A 17,910-nucleotide genomic window follows, 5' to 3' on the forward strand; every position below is an offset into this window, starting at 1 on the left:
TTATGATCAGTATTTCACACAGTTAAACATTAAATAGAAGGAAAGACAAGTTTTCAGATGGTATACTAATAACAAGGGGAAAATTAGTCATAATGCTTATTATGGCACTAAATACTGTTCATGTCTGCTATTCACGTTTAGCTTGCTGTGGTGGTCATTTAATGGGCAACATTTTTTTTAAGTGTCTGGAGGTCAAGTGAAGGTTCACACGCTGTCACCTTTGGCCGACCTGCTATCGTCTCTGGCACCCGTCTGCAGGCGGCGAGACAGACAGCGAACGCCCCCAGAAAGCTTCTCACCTCCCCCTGCTTCGCCCGGTACAGTGGTGTCGTCTGTTTGTAGTCCATATCCTGGTTGGCAGGACACGTAGGAAGCGTGGCGTTTCCAGTAAATAAACTTCACTACCCACAATCCCACCCGCAATACCTCAACTTACAGAACTGGCTTCTTTCGGCTCCGGGAGTGTTTCTCATTTAAACAAACAGTACTGAAGATGGCGGAGAGTTCATGGTATAAAGAAGAAATATTAGTCCGGTAGAGAGATACGTCTACAAGGTAATCCCTATGTGGGTTTTTATTGGCATTCAGACACGAATTTAACTTGACTTTGTGTTTGGTTTTGCGATGCGATTAGAGGGCAAGAAATGTAGCCCGCTGACTTGTGTTCCCTGCGGCAGTGCACGCAAATTGGTATCCGTACAGTGCGGAGGGCATAGTGCACACTCTTGGAAATGACACTAAACATATTTACATGTGAGATACTGTACATAGTTTCTCATATAAATCTCCAATTTGACTGAATTCAGTTTTTGTATCTTTTATTTAACCAAGTGAACTTCACGCAAGCTTGTGTGTGTGTGCCTTGTACACAAACTGCTGGCGGTAAGTGCTTCCGCTTTAATATGTCGCAAAGTTTAGGAAGAGCACGCTTTATTTTTTGTTTTTCTCTCAGCGCACATTTGTAGACACACATGCACGCATGCCACCGGCTGGAGAGCACAAATGCACATTTTTAGCCTGCCTTGGCCGTGTTGTGGTGGTGGTGGTCGGCTTGGCAGCCTTGCAGACATGATGTGCAACGATGCGGTTGTCGACGTGATGGAGCCAAAAGGTGCGCACTCGATCGTGGAAAAGATAGAGTATATGCATCGTGTTTAAGATGTGTTTTAATGTATGTGTGATATGTGAAGATGCGGACTGTCTGGCTGTCTGTAAGCCAGCTGGAGTCTTGCAGGGGTGCAATAACATAAAAAAAAAAGTGGTCTGGCTCCAAAGTGCATGTTTGTGCATTGAATCGCGGTCGCTTTACGTGCAAATACAGGAGGTCAAAGAGCAAAAGACGTGCTTGTTTTTTTTGGTTTTTTTTGCCCCGTTTGTGTCTGTCATCTGTTTGGATCCTCCTTAAGGCGTCTCGCTTTGCATATCTGCAGGGGGCAGCACAGTGGCCGTGCACAGACACTCTCCACTGTAACACTGGATCTCGCTGGTTTGATGCCCGAAGCTGTGTGTGGATGTGCGTTTATGTGTGGAAGACTGCTTGATCATCTGCGCCTACTTTGCACTGTTTGCTCACCGGTTGTGCGCAAAGAGAACTGAAATATATAGTCTGCCTCATATGTGTACGTCATTGTATGCACTTCAGCATAATTGGCATAATTACATTAATTTGTCCTTTTAATGACAGCTGTATGGAGGTTCTCAGTTAACGGTTATTATCCTGTATTGACAAGGCCTATGTTAGAATTGAATCAAACTTTATTGGCATTGTTATGATATGCAGTTCAGGAGTTCTCTGGTGGTTCCAGCAGCAAGTTATATGATATATAATAACGTATTATTAATGTTGTATATTAATCTTCCTGGCGGCACGGCGGTCGAGTGGTTAGCGCGCAGACCTCACAGCTAAGAGACCAGGGTTCAATTCTCCCTGTGCATGCGTGGGTTTTCTACGGGTTCCTCCCACATTCCAAAAAAAACATGCTAGGTTAATTGGCGACTCCAAATTGTCCATAGGTATGAATGCGAGTGTGAATGGTTGTTTGTCTATATGTGCCCTGTGATTGGCCGGCGACCAGTCCAGGGTGTACCCCGCCTCTCGCCCGAAGACAGCTGGGATAGGCTCCAGCACCCCCCGCGCGACCCTCGTGAGGAAAAGCGGTAGAAACGAATGAATGAATAATGTTATTAACCTTCCTCTTGTGTTAGTTTTCTAGTATTATCTCTTATGTTAACGGGTCGGTTTTGACCCATGTATTAAATCAGCTATAAAATACAATAAAAACAATAAGTTATCATCAAATTTGCTTCTCATGTTTTGGTTACATTCTTAGGCTTCCACATCCATGAAAATGTTGGTTTTAATACTTTTGGTGTGGGCATGTAGGCCTTTTTTTGTCATTATACCGCTCCAAAAATGGTAAAATGAACCTAAAAAAATGATAATAATAAATTGAAGGTTATTTTGTTACCTGGCTATTACTGAGGGCTATAGAACATATCTCTTAAATTAGTTTTATTTATTTTCTCATTTTAGTATTAAATCACATCTATGGTGTTTGGGTGAATTTAACCCATATATATATTAACGTTAAGAAAAGGTCGAAAAAGTTATTGTTTTCCGCAACAGAACTTTAGTATAAACTGAAATCAAAAAGCACAACAGATCCAGATCTTGGTTCACTGTACTTCTTGCCGTTCTTTCCATGATCCAAATTGTAAATGTGAAATCAGCCAATCAAATAAGTGAATTCCCCTCACATGTCTGGACCTTGTTTTTCTACTGGTATACTGGAAAAGCGGTCAAAATGAGAATCCCCTGAAGTACACATGATGAGAAGAGGAGCTGCTTGTCATTGTGTTGGCTAATTGTATACTTATGATTTCGGTTGTGACTCAAAATATTGCTTTATAGTCATATTATTATTATAACCGGGTCGAAACCGACCCTAACAATACAGTGGTCATAATTTCAACCAGACCATTTTAAAATGTAGTAAAAAATTATTTGTTTGGGTTTTATTTTGTTGAAATAGAGTTTCCTTCATGCAATAAATGTTATGTGATTCTTTTTATGCATTAAAATGTAAAACGGGTCACAAGAGGACGGTTAAACTTCATCACATATATACAATATATTTTTTTAATGATTAAAATTCAAATACAATTCACAGGAGCACAGGAGATCACTAATTGTAGCGCACCTGTAGGATGATTGGCTGGCTTATGTTCACACAGTTGTTTGAACAACAGCTATTTATGTTCGAAACCCCTTTCACTCAGCCTGTTAAAGCGAATTTTCTGTGATCAGCCATGACACGGAATGGGTTGTCAAAGTTGCCGGCTTCAGAGGTCGTATCAAAGGCACAACAGGCCATGTTAAAATGTTAAAAGGGAATAGTGGAAAGCTGCGACACCTCAGACTAACTTCTCTCACCCCGTTTCATTGAAAACGATGATCTAGTCAACTAGATGATTTAGTCAACATCATATCAGATCCTATTCTAATTGCAGGAAGTCAAATCGCTGTGTGACACATGGAAATGTACAGTTTCACTGCGGTCTGTGTAAAATATACACATGAATAAATGTCCGCTCGAGTGTTGTCTCAAGTTTGGCGCACCTATTTTTTTGTAGTTTAGGCCATGGTAGACCCAAAGTTGGCAATACGGTAACAAGCAAAAAAATATGTCGCCTTTGATTGAAAATACCATGAAGTGATGTCGCTACCTCTACTTTCAACCCTTCCTAAATGGTACCCGTGTATTCTCAGGACCAGTGGGCTTGCAGAGTGATTTTTTTTCTAGTGCTGTTGGCAACATAGTGAATGCACAGAGAAGTGTTCTACGGTTGATCAGTTGATATTTTGAGACGGTAAAGTCACGGAAGAGTCGTTGGTTACACCTGATCTTTTGTTAAATATTAGTACACTGTTGTTTGTGTATTAAAATGAGAGAAGTAGCAGGTTTAACCACTGTTCACTTAACCCCAAGAGATGTTTTCATATTAATATTGTGTTATTTTTATATTTTAAAACAAAAGCTACTTACTGTACTTTCACTGAAAATATATTCATTCATTCATTCATTCATTTTGTACCGCTTTTTCCTCAAGAGGGTCAAACAACCATTCACACTCACATTCATACCTATGGACAATTTGGAGTCGCCAACAATTAACCGAGCATGTTTTTGGAATGTGGGAGGAAAACCCACGCATGCACGGGGAGAACATGCAAACTCCACACAGAGATGGCCGAGGGTGGAATTGAACCCTGGTCTCCTAGCTGTGAGGTCTGCACGCTAACCACTTGTCCGCCGTGCCGCCCTACTCGGAGGTTGTACAAAGTAAATAATTGGTAAAGGGCGTATACAAGTTTAAAAGGGTGCTTTTTCCACGTTTCTGACCTATAAATGTAGTTCGAATGTTGTATTCTCGTGTTAAACGATGCCAAAGTGTCAGATCATGACGTTTGCGCATTTGGAAGTGAGATGTCAAAGAAGTTTGGAATGGCTCTGAACACTCGGGTTCAGAGAGCTTTTTCTAACAGTGACTGTTTGTGACATCATAGGGAGTCGGGTTACCTTATATGGGCATGCACTGTAGGCCAGATACGTCTAGGACTGCCCTCCACATAGATCTGCTTCTCTCTGATGCTGCCGCCACTATGCTTCACTGTCGAGGATACTATTGGTCGGGTGACCTTCTGGAAGGTTCGTCTACACAGAGGAATGATGGAACTGTGTCAGTCAAGAGTGACTGTTCGGTAGAATTTGTTAAAAATAGTAAACATTATATGACAGTACGTGTATTCTTTAAAGGAGATGACAATTCTTATGACCGTTCTAAAGTGTGTCTACCTCTCAAACCGCTGATACAAATGATGATGGCTATTATGATGACTTGTTCAATACCCATGTGACACAACTATGACACATTATATGATACTAGGAGGTTCATTCATTTTCTACCGCTTTTTCCTTACGAGGGTCAAACAACCATTCACACTCACATTCATACGTATGGACAATTTGGAGTTGCCAATTAACCTAGCATGTTTTTGGAATGTGGGAGGAAACCGGAGTACCCCGAGAAAACCCACGCATGCGCGGGGAGAACATGCAAACTCCACACAGAGCTGGCCGAGGGTTGAATTGAACCCTGGTCTCCTAGCTGTGAGGTCTGCGCGCTAACCACTCGACCGCCATACAAAGTAAATAATTGGTAAAGGGCGTATACAACAGAAAGTAATATGATGACTATTCAAATGATTGTAACAAAATGAAGATGGGAGAGACCACCTGTATGTAACAACTACTATTTTTCCCAAGTTACCAACTTTGTAGTAATTTAAGGCTATTCATCTTTGATTTAACATAACCTGTGATGCTGTAAATAGTGGAAATTTGAAATAAAACTCACGAAAATCTCCAGGAGTTGAGTTGATAAAGCGTCCTCGTCCATCTTCTCAAACTTTTCAAGTGCAGGCTAGTCCAAAAGAACTTGACAGTGACTATTGGGTTCTTGGACATCTACCCGACTAAGGCCTGTCTCCCCCAAGATGGCCGGTCGGTTCTTGGCAGAGTCCTGGTGGTTCCGAACGTCTTCCGGAAGTCATGGTGCTCACGTGGGTTTTGGAAGCGAGGTTTATGTACTCAAATTTGGTACTTGGACGTCTCCAGACAATTCCTTTGACTTCATGCTTGGTTTGTGGTCTGACAAGTCACTGTCAATAGCGAGACCTCACATCGACAGGTGTGTGGTTTTTTTCAAATCAACTGATTAACCACAGGTGGGCTCCAATTAAGCTGTGGAAACATTTCAAGGATGATCAGTGGAAAGAGGTCAATGTTCAGCACCGGGGCAAAGACTATGAACATGGGAATGGTTTGATTTATTTAGAACAGGCATACAAGTTATATGATAATGAAATAAGGCATAATAAAATGTGGAGAAATTGAACCATTGTGAATACTTTCCGGATGCACTATACGTGCTTTTTTATTTGACCAATTGACTGGACAAAAAAATGTCAGTTGTTATTGTTTACTTTTACTTTACAAGTCAGGGACACCTAAAACAGTTTTGACAACAGCCACGTTTACATGAGTTGTTCTCTTTCCGAACGGAATCTTTCCGAATGACCTTTCCGAAAACATTCATTCATTCATTTTCTACCGCTTTTTCCTCACGAGGGTTGCGGGGGGTGCTGGAGCCTATCCCAGCTGTCTTCGGGCGAGAGCCGAGGTACACCCTGGACTGGTCGCCATATAGACAAACAACCATTCACACTCACATTCATACCTATGGACAATTTGGAGTCGCCAATTAACCTAGCATGTTTTTGGAATGTGGGAGGAAACCGGAGTACCCGGAGAAAACCCACGCATGCACAGGGAGAAGATGCAAACTCCACACAGAGGGTGGAATCGAACCCTGGTCTCCTAGCTGTGAGGTCTGCGCGCTAACCACTTGACCGCCGTGCCGCCCCTCCGATTATATATTCATTCGGATTGGCACTTTTCTTTAGGAATGAGTTGTATACAAAGGTTAAATTATTTCCCTTTGAGCAAATAAACCGAATGCAACCGGAATATTTGGGTCCATGTAAACGTGGCTAATGATGCCCAATGTTTGCTGAATGGAGGCAAAAAGGCTACAGAGGTCAGAAAGGGATGCTGGTGACTTGGTCATACAGTTGGGGGGGGGGGGAGGGATCCAGCCTGGGAAGCTTGTGAAAATGAAGGGGAACGTGGGTATCAAAAAGGGAGGAGGGGCCCAGGTGGAGCCTCTTGCTGGAATTCTACCTCGAATTCTTCCATTGTTTTGTATTCTTTTGTTATCTCCTCTCTCCATTCTCCTCAGTCCTTTTCCCCGCTGCTGTAAAATCAGGAAGCTTTCTGACTGGAACACTCCACATTCTTTTTATTCCATTCTCACTTTTTTTTTTTCTCATGGGTGTTTCTCCCCTATGTCCCTTGCCTTCGCCGTCAGCCGTAGTGTGACGACTGAACTGTTGTGTTGTTGTTGTTGTTGAGGCTCTTTCTCCATGTGTCAGGATGTGTTAAACAGGAATTAATCTTCACTGGCTCGCATTGATTTGGCTCTATGTAGGAGGGGTCTCATTGTTGTCCTGCTGTTTAGTCGTTGATGTCTCTCAGTCTCATTTATTTGACCGCCAAAAGCATTGACCCATAACATATTTTTTAAAGTAGTTTTTGTTACACTTTTTTTTAGGTCTCATTTTTGTAATAATAAAATCACAGGCGGCACGGTGGTCTAGTGGTTAGCACGCAGACCTCACAGCTAGGAGACCAGGGTTCAATTCCACCCTCGGCCATCTCTGTGTGGAGTTTGCATGTTCTCCCCGTGCATGCGTGGGTTTTCTCCGGGTACTCCGGTTTCCTCCCACATTCCAAAAACATGCTAGGTTAATTGGCGACTCTAAATTGTCCATAGGTATGAATGTGAGTGTGAATGGTTGTTTGTCTATATGTGCCCTGTGATTGGCTGGCAACCAGTGCAGGGTGTACCCCGCCTCTGGCCCAAAAAGACAGCTGGGATAGGCTCCAGCACCCCTGCCAGCCTCGTGAGGAAAAGGCGGTAGAAAATGTAGGACACACAGCTAGGAGACCCAAGTTCGATTCCACCCCTGGCCATCTCTGTGTGGAGTTTGCATGTTCTCCCCGTGCATGCGTGGGTTTTCTCCGGGTACTCCGGTTTCCTCCCACATTCCAAAAACATGCTAGGTTCATTAGCGACTCCAAATTGTCCATAGGTATGAATGTGAGTGTGAATGGTTGTTTGTCTATATGTGCCCTTTGATTGGCTGGCGACCAGTGCACGGTGTACCCCGCCTCTCGCCCCGAAGACAGCTGGGATAGGCTCCAGCACCAAAAGTGGTAGAAAATGAATGAATGAATGAATAAAATCATAAAAGTAAGTGTCCAAGACTTGTAGTCTTGGGAGCATCCCTCAGACCTTCAGGTTGTGCCGAAGTTGGCAATAGGAGCTCTTATAAACCCTCTTGAAGGCGATTCAGATTATTTTCTCCGTGCTGCTAATGAATTCATTGCTCGCATGCAATTAAAACATCTTGGATCAAAGCAGACTGATGGACTCATTAATGGCTTGAAAGGGTTTCCTAAAGTGTATGTGTGGATGAACTCCCCCCTAGGGGCTTGGCGGTAGACAAAAGACATTAAAAAAAATGTATATATTCTCTATTAACTATTGACTACTAATCATTCAACTAAGATATGCATGCTTACCATGTATTTACCCGGCCGCCACTTGTGGAGTATATATATAGTAATTGAGTCTGCAAAGTACTTTTGAATGCACTGCGGGATACTTGATTCCAATATGGAGCCGAGCCATACTTAAGGATAGTGCTACAAAGTGTCACGCACACTAGAGTGGGAGATTGTGCCTCAAGCTTTGCATCAGCGCACGTGTCTAGTGGCGCATTTGTCGTTCACACTTTAATGTTTGTTTTCTTCTGAAGCAATGGGTACTTGAATAAGCCAGAAGTAGACACCAGCTGCTTTGTTTGGGGGTTGCACTTATACTTGCTGTGCTGTCTGGCTTCCGTGTGGGAATTTACTGCCAAACCTTGAATATCGTATTATATCGAATATCGAATCATTCATACTTTTATTCATTTTGTTGGAGTGTTGAGAGAGAACAACAACCAGCAACAGTAGATATGAGGAAAAACTGACCCAGTTTTTTCTTTATGCATCTATGGTATAGTTTTATCAACAATGTAGTAGCAGATACGCTTAACATATGGTAAGGTTTGAGATGCTGAATTAAGCACCACCGACCATTTCTGTTATAGCTAATGACTTCTTGTCATGATTGTAGTTTCCAGTGTCATTCATTCATTCATTCATTTTCTACCGCTTTTTCCTCACAAGGGTCGCGGGGGTGCTGGAACCTATCCCAGCTGTCTTCGGGCGAGAGGCGAGGTACACCCTGGGACTGGTCGCCAGCCAATCACAGGGCACATATAGACAAACAACCATTCACACTCACATTCATACATATAGACAATTTGGAGTCACCAATTAACCTAGCATGTTACCCGGAGTAAACCCACGCATGCACGGGGAGAACATGCAAACTCCACACAGAGATGGACGAGGGTGGAATTGAACCCTGGTCTCCTAGCTGCGAGGTCTGCGCTCTAACCACTACATACAACACACAGCTTCAATTGTGCAATGAGTTTGGTCGTATTAAATTTCCCCGGTTCTGTGCCACCCACGGGCAACTTGTGCATGGCATGTTTTGCACTTGGCTTTGTCGTTGTCAGACTTTAACGAGACATACACATGACCAACATCACTTCTAGTCTTTGCTACTCTGTTAACGTGTTAGTACACGCTGTTGTTGTTGTGACCACGTGGGCTCTATCCAACTGCTGCTGCATTGACATGCTGGGGCGGAGTCTGGACTGAACTGTTTATATCCAATAAAAGTGCCAATATTGATGATTTTATATGCAGGTTGATATTATCCGATATCAATATTGGATCAGGACACCCATAATTAATTAACAGTACTTCAGAAGTTCACAATTGCATGTGGTAGTAATGATTTCTGAATATAATGTGCTGGTTTTTCCCACTTCTACTACTTACTACAACTACGCATGGTGGTAGTTGTGGTCTGGGAATTAGGTTAATTCATGAAAATAGCTAATAATAGACATTTATATGTGTGCCAAGTTGACATGGAAGAAGTGTGGCTGTGCACAACTTCAGGGCAACTATTTTCAGTTTGTTTGTTTCACTTTTCCTGCCTCTCATCGGTTCGGCTCATGTCTCCCTTCGCTCGCTTCATTTTTCTGTGAGAGGAATGTCAAGTGGCCATCTCGATGCCTTTATGTGCGAGTTTGGGTTTGTTAGTTGTCTGCGGTGCCTGCTTCTTGGTGTTTTCTTCTCCTTGTGGTAGCGTTTTCTCACTCTTTTGTATGTAATTACAGACAGGACAAAATCATATATCCGAAGCGCAGTACTGATGCTGAGTTAGAGTTCCAGTTATCGTGTGACCAGGCTTTATTCTTTTGTGTAAGTGATAGCAATTTTTCTTGTGTGTTTGTGTGCAATAGAGCTGACAGATGGCCCGACTGTGACGAAAGGGAAGAGGAGGAGAAGGAAAATAAGAAGGGAAGAGTCGTTTTGTTAAGAGAGAACTCCCGCAAAAATTCAGTGAGTGCTGTTGCATCCAGCTGTTACTGGTTGCACGAGGCTTGGTTGCCACAGCAACGCAACCCTGCGCGCCTGCTCAAGGTCGTTCATCCAGCACTGAACTGAGCATCATGCTGCACATACTGTAGTCTGCATGCTAGAGGTGGGAGTGGGGGGGGTATGTGACAAACAGCTCCAAAGTGACCAACAGGAAGCGCTTTGGTGACATGCTGTTTGGTGAACATGCACCGAAACCTCCACCTGTCCCACTGACATGTTTATTTTTGTCAATAAAGCAGTAAATGATGTGTTTATGTCATCTACCTCCAAGCACTCCATCCCTCTCTTATGGCTGCGAAATCCCTCGGGATCACTTCTCCCTGTTTGCCGCCACAGGGCTGTACGCTTAGCTTTTCACGAGGCGCTCGGGTGCTCCTAAATAAATAAATAAATAAAATAGAAGCACAGAACAAAAATTAGGAGCAATTTGAAATTCCGTCGATTAGAAAATTTTGTAATTAAACTCAAACAACATGGATAGGGCCCTATAAATTCCGCGTTCACGGAATCGCGGACGGAATCGCGGAATTGGACAATAAAAACGGAAATTATTTTGAATGCGGAATATCGCGGAAATGCTGTTTTCATGAGAAAGAGGAACATAAACCTGGGGAATCGTTCCCGGAGGTCGGTAATCAATGTGACACAATACCTGCCTACCGCCCTTTTTCAAACATGGCACTCCCCCCGTCTGCGAAGAAGTTGCGCAATACCACGCTAACGCCGAAATACAGAGCCGAGCAGTACCCAGGTGACTTCTATGTATCTGGTGACATGTTATTTTGTACTTTCTGTCAACACTCAGTTGACTGGAAGCGAAAAAACACATGTGATGACCACTTGTTATCCAAAAGTCATCTAAAAAAAAAAAGAAACGCATAGCGCTAACGCTAGCAGGGAGCCCGGACAGACATGCGTTACTGCCTCGTTCAAGTCAGCGGACTTAAGAAAAGACTTCGTCGAGGATTTTGCCTTGTTTTGATGCACTTTATGTACTGTGGAAAAGATTGTTTTAATATGTTCTATGTTAAAAAATTGACTGTGTTTTGTATAAAGTAAAGTATATTTTCGCTTGAAGAGAAAAGGCTGGTTGAGCACTTTGATATTTTTTAATATGTTATTTGAAGTACCTAGTGCAATGTTGTGTTACATGATGCAGTAGTAAAGTATTGAGGAAAAGTGCAATATTGTGTCGCCTCAATGAATGTAAGTTCATTTCTAATTAATTAGTGTGCATTTTATTCATAAACATTATTAAAACGCACTCTTTTGTGGTAAAATGAGTAAAAGGTAAAACAAAAATGGAATTCCAAAAAATTAAAACGGAAAAAACGGAATTTGGGAAAAAATAAAACGGAATTTGGGAAAAAATAAAACGGAATTTATAGGGCCCTACATGGAATCAAACTATGGAATGGATTGAGTAAGGACCTCAAACAATGCACAACGATGAGCTAATTAAAGAAACAATACAAGCAGTTGATGTTTGCTAAATACAAGGATGAAGAGTCTTGAACCAGTCATGATGTGCTATATATATCACTATATTGACACTTACTATGGTACCCATTATGTCATTGGATGGTCATATCACCTCGTACTTCAGTATGAGGTGCATTATTAACAAAAAAAAACCTTAAACTGTATTATGGAAAGCAGGAAGTGAACAAATGTAACAGTTATTGATTGTAAGCCAATTCAAGAAACAATACAAGCAGTTGATGTTTGCTAAATACAAGGATGAAGAGTCTTGAATTAGTCATGATGTGCTATATATATCACTATATTGACACTTACTATGGTACCCATTATTGGATGGTCATATCACCATATAGTCATATCGTACTTCGGTACGAGGTGCATTATTTAAAAAAACCAACAAAAAAAAACCTTAAACTGTATTATGGAAAGCAGGAAGTGAACAAATGTAACAGTTACTGATTGTAAAAGTACCAGATGGAAGGGTAGGATTTAATAAGCTTTGCTTCTTCCTACTCCTTTTGGACATGTGGAACTGTGAACTGATTATGGGATGCATTCAATTGTAATCTGATGCATGTTCAAATGAAATAAAACCATTACCATTACCATGACATACACAGTAATACACTTGTGCATATAAACACAGTGATAGTCATTAACCCTACATCTCCCTACGACTATGGATGGCATGAATGTATCATACATACTGTAGCGTGGCATGCTACATCCTGTACATACTAAGCATACTGTACTAAACAACACATATAGTCACATAACATGACATCAAATCACATGCAATTACATTACTAGCTAGCTTGTACGGTTTCAGACAACAAAGAAAAGTTGTACAAGACTTGTAGATTGACTGTATACTGTATATAGGTGCGACGAGTCCAGGGTGTACCCCGCCTCTCGCCCGAAGACAGCTGGGATAGGCTCCAGCATGCGGTACACAAGATGGATATGTATATAGGTGCAATAAAATTGTACTGTAATTTGTTCACTCTGTATGGACTTATTTGATGAGCATATCCGTGCTCCTTTATTTTTTCCACTCTCATATGCAACTGAATTAGTCTCACTGTACAGCCCTGTGCCCCCACGCTCTTCAGGAGTAATAAATGAGTCAGTGTCTCCATTGTCCGTATTTCTTTTTATAATGTCCAGCCATTGATTCAGGGTGGGAGGTTCCAGTCTGTACCAGTTCCTAGTGATGTCTTTCCTTGCAGCTGTAAGCAGCATCTCGACGAAGCAACGATCGTCTATTTGCACCACATTGACCATATGTATAGTGCTTTATTTCATAGCGCTACTACTAGTTAGCGTCGAGCTGAAAAAGAGACAATTATTTTTTTTAAAAATGGCAGCCGAATTCAAGGTAACAGTGTAAAAACCTAAGCCAATGACACCACTAGTCATTTATTCATTATATTCACAATGGGCGCGGGGGTGCTGGAGCCTATCCCAGCTCTCTTCGGGCAAGAGGCGGGGTACACCCTGGACTGTTTGCCAGCCAATGACAGGGCACATATATACAAACAACCATTCACACTCACATTCATACCTATGGACCATTTGGAGTGGACAATTAACCTAGCATGTTTTTTTGGAATGTGGGAGGAAACCGGAGTAAATGCACGCATGCACGGGGAGAACATGCTAACTCCACATAAAGATTGTAGAGGGTGGGATTGAACTCGGGTCTCCTAGCTGTGAGGTCTCCGCGCTAACCATTCGTAGGGCGTGCAGACTACTAGTCATTTATTCATTCATTCATTTTCTACCGCTTTTTCCTCATGAGGGTCGCGGGGGGTGCTGGAGCCTATCCCGGCTGTCTTCGGGCGAGAGGCGGGGTACACCCTGGACTGGTCGCCAGCCAATCACAGGGCACATATAGACAAACAACCATTCACACTCACATTCATAGGGCCCTATAAATTCCGCGTTCACGGAATCGCGGACGGAATCGCGGAATTGGACAATAAAAACGGAAATTATTTTGAATGCGGAATATCGCGGAAATGCTGTTTTCATGAGAAAGAGGAACATAAACCTGGGGAATCGTTCCCGGAGGTCGGTAATCAATGTGACACAATACCTGCCTACCGCCCTTTTTCAAACATGGCACTCCCCCCGTCTGCGAAGAAGTTGCGCAATACCACGCTAACGCCGAAATACAGAGCCGAGCAGTACCCAGGTGACTTCTATGTATCTGGTGACATGTTATTTTGTACTTTCTGTCAACACTCAGTTGACTGGAAGCGAAAAAACACATGTGATGACCACTTGTTATCCAAAAGTCATCTAAAAAAAAAAAGAAACGCATAGCGCTAACGCTAGCAGGGAGCCCGGACAGACATGCGTTACTGCCTCGTTCAAGTCAGCGGACTTAAGAAAAGACTTCGTCGAGGATTTTGCCTTGTTTTGATGCACTTTATGTACTGTGGAAAAGATTGTTTTAATATGTTCTATGTTAAAAAATTGACTGTGTTTTGTATAAAGTAAAGTATATTTTCGCTTGAAGAGAAAAGGCTGGTTGAGCACTTTGATATTTTTTAATATGTTATTTGAAGTACCTAGTGCAATGTTGTGTTACATGATGCAGTAGTAAAGTATTGAGGAAAAGTGCAATATTGTGTCGCCTCAATGAATGTAAGTTCATTTCTAATTAATTAGTGTGCATTTTATTCATAAACATTATTAAAACGCACTCTTTTGTGGTAAAATGAGTAAAAGGTAAAACAAAAATGGAATTCCAAAAAATTAAAACGGAAAAAACGGAATTTGGGAAAAAATAAAACGGAATTTGGGAAAAAATAAAACGGAATTTATAGGGCCCTACATTCATACCTATGGACAATTTGGAGTCGCCAATTAACCTAGCATGTTTTTGGAATGTGGGAGGAAACCGGAGTAAACCCACGCATGCACGGAGAGAATATGCAAACTCCACATAAAGATGGCCGAGGGTGGGATTGAACTCGGGTCTCCTAGCTGTGAGGTCGGCCCGCTAACCACTCGACCGCCGTGCAGACTACTAGTCATTTATTCTCGCAATAATACATTAACAAACAAGTAAATGAGAAAAAACTATTTCCGCAATGGAGTTCCACACAACATAGCGACTTAAAATACAATAGGTGGCAAGTTATGTGCATCTTACCGCACAGTTTTAATCCTATCTAATATTTTTAGTAATCGAGGTACTGGAATTATTGGAATAATGATTCCAGCCCTATTCTCTTGTAAATGGGGTCCCCAGAGGAAGATGTTATGGCTGAAGGAAGGGATGTTCTGTGTTTTTTTTACTCATTTTCCATTGTAAAAAGTTCATGCCTTTGATTTGTCTTTTACGTACCCATGCACGCACACACAAAAACCTTTACAGGGCAGAAGTTTAGGTAAATGTTACCAGATGCAGCCCCAGCGAGGCAACGGCTTCAACTCTGCCTGAACCCGCCTGTTACATGACCACCTCCTCAACTCAGTTCAACCCCGTCCTGCCTTCCCCTCTGCCGCCACTCCTCCTCAATTGCTCTGCCCCTAACGCACACACACGCTCATCTCCTTCCACTAGTTTCTCTCTCTCTCCGGGTGTCAGCAGCATCACTCATTTCAGCATAGTATGATGGAGACGCCAAGGTCCACTGCATTCACCTCATCACCTTGATTTGGAGCAGCGTGCCGAGCCAAGTGAATTTCCATCCCATTGGCCGTCTCTCCGCTTCCGTTCCTGATTCGCAGAGTCGCTGGTGTGATGTCACAGAGGTCCTTAGTTGTTTCTGCTTGTCTTTGACTCGGAAAACTGATATGACTTGCTGGGAATCTCACTGTGACACAAAACAAGACACTGGCTTAGGATTCAACCAAAGTGCTGAATTCCACCTCTTCATAACCACTCAGCACAATTACTGCATTTAGCATGCAATTCTGCCATGCTGGCAGATGGAAAGAAACATAGGGTGCATCTTTGGTTTGGATCAGCTCTTTATCGCTGGCTCTCCACTCCCCTTTCTTCTTTTTTTTTTTTTTTTTGCCTTTTCACAACAAACTTGTTAGTCCAGTGAGATCTACATCGTAGTAAACAACTGTGACAGTCTCTTTGCGGGGGAATGGGACCAGAATATAAATATTGATTTCATGCAATCTGAGAAAAAAAAGATGCGGTGATATCTTTCTCAAGGGGCTTTTTAACGGCTATTGTTTGGGCCAACTGTCTACCGTCAGTATTCATCCATATTTATTCATTCATTCATTTTCTACCGCTTTTTTCCTCACGAGGGTCACGGGGGGTGCTGGAGCCTATCCCAGCTGTCTTCGGGCGAGAGGCGGGGTACACCCTGGACTGGTCGCCAGCCAATCACAGGGCACATATAGACAAACAACCATTCACACTCACATTCATACCTATGGACAATTTGGAGTGGCCAATTAACCTAGCATGTTTTTGGAATGTGGGAGGAAACCGGAGTACCCGGAGAAAACCCACGCATGCACGGGGAGAACATGCAAACTCCACACAGAGATGGCTGAGGGCGGGGACCGAACCCTGGTCTCCTAGCTGTGAGGTCTGCGCACTAACCACCAGACCGCCGTGCCGCCCATCCATATTTATATATATATATATATACAGTAAACCTCGGATATATCGGACTCGGCTATATCGGAAATTCGCTCACAACGGACAGATAAAAAAGAACCAATTTTTCTGTAATGCATTTCCAATAAAAATTCATTGCATATATCGGATTTTTTATAACGGATTTCGCCTATTTCGGACAAAATCTCCAGTCCCGTTCCAATGCATTTCCATTAAATTTCCCTCGCATATATCGGATGGCCGCATCGTGGCGCTCCGATTCGCCGAATCGTGACAGGCCGCTATACGACGTCATTTGCAGCGTTTGCAGCGTTGCCTGCGCGTCCAGGTACATTGGAAACATAGTCAAGGAAGTGCCTTTTTATAACGGATAAAATCCGATTTACGCATATACCGGATATAAATCCGATATATGCGTAAAACGGACATTTTCCGGTATATGCATATAACGGATTTCGTTTATATCGGACAAAACCAGTGGGAACAATTGAATCCGATATATCCGAGTTTTACTGTATATGTATCCAATCACAAAGGATGCTGGGTGTTTAGTATTAGCTTTGGCTACCAATAACGGTGGGCGTTTTTCCTCTCTCAGAGCTTCTGATGTATATTTTCATTTTGTTTTCTTAGCTCACTTCCCCAGAAGAGCCCGCCTTACGCTCGGTAGAAATAATGAAGTGCAAAAAGTTAATTAACAAGCGACGCCATTCACTCTGTGTAGATTTGATTGTGACACACATTGTACAGGATCCATCCACGGCACCGACTAGAACGCAAAGGGTGCAGAGGCAGAATGGTCAAAGGGAGACGGCTTGGATGGTGGGATAAAAGGAGGGCAGCACGAGTAAACACCAATCAGAAAGAAAGACTGTACAGATGAGGAGGATGAGCAAGGGGGCAGGGTGGAAAAAGAAAACAAGTCGTTAATAATTTAACTCCAGGACACTTCTGGGTCGACCTTTAGCTCTGTCCGGTGGTGTTCAGATGGGAATAATGTTGTGCAGAGTGATGTCGTGTTGTGAGATTGTTACATGATCCTACCGGGGGTGGGACTGATAATCCACATCCTGAACAGAACTTTATCATTTCACCTCAAAGATTGTGGTAAATTGACAGATTAACCTTTGTGGATATTTCTGGATGCCATTGCAATGTATGATTAAATGTAATAGAACAGATACTAAGTGGCTTCATACTCAAATTTGACATTTTTTGGTATTTTCATTGCTTGGGTTGGTCACCTGTCCAGACACAGTCTCAAGTTGTTGCTAACTCGCAAACTAGAGAGCCAGCAACCTAAACGGTAGCCTTCAAGTTATTTCCTTTAAACTTAAATAGCCAAAAACGTACCACTTCCACACGGATAGGGAGGATAACTATTAACAGTTATTTAACCTTTAACATGAACATTAATCAAACGTAATAATTTTTTCTGGGTACATGATACCATACAGCATCCATATCAAACTTGCGCGGGGGCCTCAAACTAGTGTCCTGCGGGCCACATTTGGCCCGCGTGCCGCGTGTTTGAGACCCCTGTTCTGATGTGTACTTTTCCGTACTATATACATT

General features: G+C 42.5%; 1 protein-coding gene across 14 annotated transcripts in view; it reads left to right on the forward strand.

Moving 5' to 3' along the window:
* The first annotated feature begins 416 nt into the window (after window positions 1–416).
* Window positions 417–17,910, forward strand: part of LOC131104684 (nuclear receptor coactivator 3-like) — a 55,117-nt gene continuing 37,623 nt past the window's right edge. For 4 of the 14 annotated variants that reach the window (XM_058052155.1, XM_058052149.1, XM_058052142.1 and 1 more), the window contains exon 1: window positions 426–555. The gene's annotated coding sequence lies outside the window, so the exon portion shown is untranslated. Of the gene's footprint in view, window positions 556–584; window positions 1,112–9,050; window positions 10,215–17,910 lie in introns of those variants that run through there. The other 10 variants (XM_058052150.1, XM_058052143.1, XM_058052144.1 and 7 more) reach the window with 6 other exon arrangements.

The sequence above is a fragment of the Doryrhamphus excisus genome, chromosome 16 (assembly GCF_030265055.1).
Source record: "Doryrhamphus excisus isolate RoL2022-K1 chromosome 16, RoL_Dexc_1.0, whole genome shotgun sequence".
Classification (NCBI taxonomy): domain Eukaryota; kingdom Metazoa; phylum Chordata; class Actinopteri; order Syngnathiformes; family Syngnathidae; genus Doryrhamphus; species Doryrhamphus excisus.